Source organism: Schistocerca americana, chromosome 1 (genome assembly GCF_021461395.2).
Source record: "Schistocerca americana isolate TAMUIC-IGC-003095 chromosome 1, iqSchAmer2.1, whole genome shotgun sequence".
In the NCBI taxonomy this organism is placed as follows: domain Eukaryota; kingdom Metazoa; phylum Arthropoda; class Insecta; order Orthoptera; family Acrididae; genus Schistocerca; species Schistocerca americana.
Window position 1 is genome coordinate 500,694,425 of NC_060119.1, and position 4,276 is coordinate 500,698,700.

Consider the following 4,276-nt stretch of genomic DNA (forward strand, 5'->3'; position numbering starts at 1 on the left):
AACAGAACATCGCTACTTTTGAATACCAGTACCGGCAGTTCTTTTCGCAACTAACGTTTGCTCTCGTATTCAAAGACACAGCAAGATTTTGCCTTTTTAGAACCACAGTTACGTAAGCGCGAGACAGGTGCAAAAGAAGGAAATTAATTCTTTTTACTGTTCGTCGAGTGCCTCTGTAACTAGCTCTGTGCGTTGTATACAGTACGTCGATGTGTTGGTCGTACAAGAAGAGACTTCAACATCTAATCGAAATGAGAGAAGAAATACAAGTTTCGTTGAAAGAGGACAGAGAAAGAAAGTGACCGTCGCCAGCTACAAGGATTATTCTGTAAATTATTTAAAGCAGTTTGGAAATATCATACCACGGAAACCCAAACCTGAATGAATGAATGAACAAAGATTTCACTTCCATACTTCCCCGACACTAGCCGCACTTTCGAGGCACCTCGCACATCACACAAGATAACACGCTCAGGTCACAATAGGATTTCAAGTCATAAGGTACCTGACGATACGATAACAGTTGTTCAGAGTATTTCGTTAGGGCCCATGAACGATCCAAGAATTTGCTAAAAATGCTATTGGATCGCTATGCTTTCCCTCATGTTTGTGACCGCATTTAAAGTACATACAGTAGCTACAGTGCATAGCTTTCGTAGTGCCACATCAGCGGGAAATATTTTGCACGTTTCAATTGATTTTACTTATAATATAAATGTTTAATGTAAACTTGTATCCGAATACACATGTAGTTATGTCGTCTCAGATTAAGTGATATTTCCGCGAGTTGCTTCGGAACGTCTTCGATCATCATAGGACTATTCCAAAAATATTTCGTCGCCAGTAGATAAATGTTTTTGTTTTTATTTTAACTTTAATGTTTCTTTGTATTAGGCTTCGACAGCAAATTTTCGAATCACATACGATACACTGAAATGTTACCAAGACGGTAGCGTATTCTATTTGAACTACAATTACGTAACAATGTATGAGCTTGATTGCGAATGCATTTTCCTTTTTAGAAATAGTAATTTTGCTGACATTCCTCTGGCATGGAAGGGTTTTCATAGCGTTAGTTTTAAGTTAGCCTAAGTAAAATGGAATTATAAGAATCGTAACAACAGGTATGTATAGTACTTTAAGAGGGTATACAAGACATTGACAGTAACGTGTATTTTTATTTCAGGCTTGCGAAACACCTACAAACAAGAAAAGGCAGTAGGAGAGGGAACTCTGGAAACCGCCTAGAACTTCAAGTGCTGACGCATCTTCATCACGTTCCATAGAGTAAGTACTAGTACCGCTACTCTATTAGTAAAGTTCATTATTGCTATAGTAATTATTTCCTTAAACTGAATTAAGTGGGTGAAATAACAGCTGTTCAAATTTTGTTATCTAATGAAGCACTTTTGCAGTTTCTTCATAGCATAACTGCTGTCTGAACTCACGTCAGTGAAATATCACTTTGAGTGCTGCCCAGCTCGCCTTCGGGTTCCGTACTTGCCACAGGAAGACACCATCAGAGAGTGAAATGGTGCAAGGAACGAGTCAGTTTGAACCTATCCTCATGAACAGCTCAGGAAAGGATATTGCCTCAAGGTTTGTAGCAGTACACGTTCTAGCGTATCATTAGGGCCGCACAAAAATTTTCCGTACGAAGGCTGCACTAATCACTTGCCTACATGTCTGTGCTTATATACTCGCATCGGAGTCGTGCCAGCTTCCATATTCGCTACAGCAACGCCCCGAACTGAAACTTTTTGATCACTCCTTATAGTTGCGTGCTTTCAAAACCTGGTAAATCGGAGACGTTTAAACTGATAAGAGAGCGACTTGTTTGGTATATGCTTAGGAAAAAGATCTCCACAAAATTTGTTATTTCTGTCAATATCCGACATCTGCATGCAATCTCGTTAGTCTTTCATTAACAAAAAGCTGTGATTTATCAATTGCAACTGCAGTTTTGTACATAACCATGCCGTTTTCTAAAGTATGACTTACTAACCACTATTCAAAGTTATCTTCATCAATTTTGAAAAAAAAAAATCCTAACATGCATACTCAACAGAACCAAATTCATTCTTTGTGTGAAAACTGTGCAGCCTTCCAAATGCTTCCACTTGAAATAAGTAAGCAAATCCATCCATTTATATTTGCCTCGTAACTTGAGTTTTTGAAAGTTAATTGAATTTCTAAGCTTAAGATACCATGCTAGTACTTAGAAACAGAACCTTTGTCTGGCAATGTGTACCTGGCATTAAGCTGTTAGGGCATGCACTACAATAGAAACAGCTGTTTCAGAATAAAATTTTGTCATCAGTTGCACAAATATTTTTATTTCACAGATTAAGACAGAACCTGTTTTAATACCACAGCAAATAAAAGTAAATTCGTTTCCACTGCAATAATGCATCCAGAAAACTGGAGATATCATAAAATGCAAATAAGATGTCAGATTAATTCGTAATACAGTAAAGTAGCTAGCAAATCATGCACCTGAAACATTTTCATTAAATTCTGCAGACTATATAATTATTACACGAGTTACTTCCTTCTAAGAAATCCATTGGTGTGGTTAAAAAATATCTGTGACGTGTAAAATATGTTGAGCCATTTATGTATGTAATAAACAAGAAATCCAAGAAAATTTTGAGAAATAGAATTAGCTACAGGTAATGTGTCCTCTAATTACATTATTGTTTGTTGCTCTCACAGGAAGGCAAGCTATGAAGCTGTGCAGAAGCAGGCACAGCAGAGCAGGACCACAACACCAGGAAGCAGCAAACCACAGACAAGCCAGACATCAAATCCATGGGGTCCTGTTTTTAAGAACAAATCACATTTTGTTGACATGCACATCTGTTAAAAATCACATGTATTATTATCAGAAAAAACTTTTAAAATAACCACAATGTTACATAGCTAACATCATTTTTTCATTTCTTGCTTACATGATCCATAATTATTTATTCTCATAAGTATAACATATGTAAACTCTTCTGTGTATTTTCAAATCCAGTATAAACAAAGAGGTTAGAATGTGCAATGTATGCTCAGAGTTCTGTTGATTGCATGATGAATCAGAGAGAGAATGAAAATAATTTACTGTCTACATGGTAAAAACAGTTTTCTTAAAAGACTGAATACGCAACACAGGTTATCTGTGAGGACCATGATTACAAATATATTAAGATGGTTTGCTTTCAAACTAGTCACTGGAGTTCTGTGTTGCTGTTAGTTCTGACTTAAGATTTTAATGTTATCAGAGTTTGTATATTAGTCTATATAAAACCACATCAAAATAACTTAAAATGATTGGTCATTAAATGCTCAAGCACAGTTGCTGTAAATGCTACGAATGGCACAACAAAGGACTGTAATCATGCATTGTAATGTGCCAGTACAATGTGTTTCTCAATAGTTTTGTAGAATAAAAAGTGAAACAAGTCTACAAGCATCACATTTTCTCTCTTCTGTTACAATTTTCCTCTACAAACCTTACTGTTTTCTTGTGGTTTAATGATGAAAAGGCAGTTATAAGAACAATTTTTCTTAATAATCTTTAGTAGTTTGACCAAAATTCTTCAAACAGTCTGAAAAATGGTGTACCTCTTAGTCCATGCGAACAAATGAATGTGTCAGCTAGTATGTTGAGTGATGTTTCATTCTTCTTTCAGATTGTCACTGAAGTCAGTCTTTATATTTTAAACAAAATGTGCCTTACCCTCCTCCATTTCCATTCCTACAGTACGGTCCCAAATGCAAACATTGCATTTATATTGCCTCTCATCTTAGAAAAAAACAAACTTTCATCTTGCCCTGTTGCACAGACAGCCATATAAGTTCTGTAACTCAAGAAAGACAGTGCATATGTTGAATGAATACTAACTAGCATCAATAGCACCCAGAACCATTTATCATTCAGTCACAAAAACTGTTTAACAATTCACAGTGGAACTAGTGAGTTGTGGTCCAGAAAATCATTGTCAGGTCATGGACACACACTAAAGTGCACTGTCTATAAAGTGATTCCAATAGCATTGAAAGACTGTTGAAAATGGAGAAAGCCTTTTTTGGAAAAAAATTTTAATTCCAAAGAAAAATCTTAACATATGTTGAGTAAGTCTGCATTTATCTTTGTCACAAGTCAAATGAAGGACTCTGAGTCTCATATCAATTTTCAGTCAGAACTGCAACTTATTGGAACACATGCAGTTAATGCATTTCGTCTAACATCATCTGAATTTGTGATAACAAAGAGCAAGGAACACAAACC

General features: G+C 36.0%; 1 long non-coding RNA gene across 1 annotated transcript; it reads left to right on the plus strand.

Moving 5' to 3' along the window:
- The first annotated feature begins 1,415 nt into the window (after positions 1 to 1,415).
- Positions 1,416 to 3,457, plus strand: LOC124624278. Its single transcript, XR_006980705.1, has 2 exons — positions 1,416 to 1,599; positions 2,716 to 3,457. It is a non-coding gene; the product is annotated as an uncharacterized LOC124624278 (long non-coding RNA).
- The last annotated feature ends 819 nt before the right edge of the window (positions 3,458 to 4,276 follow it).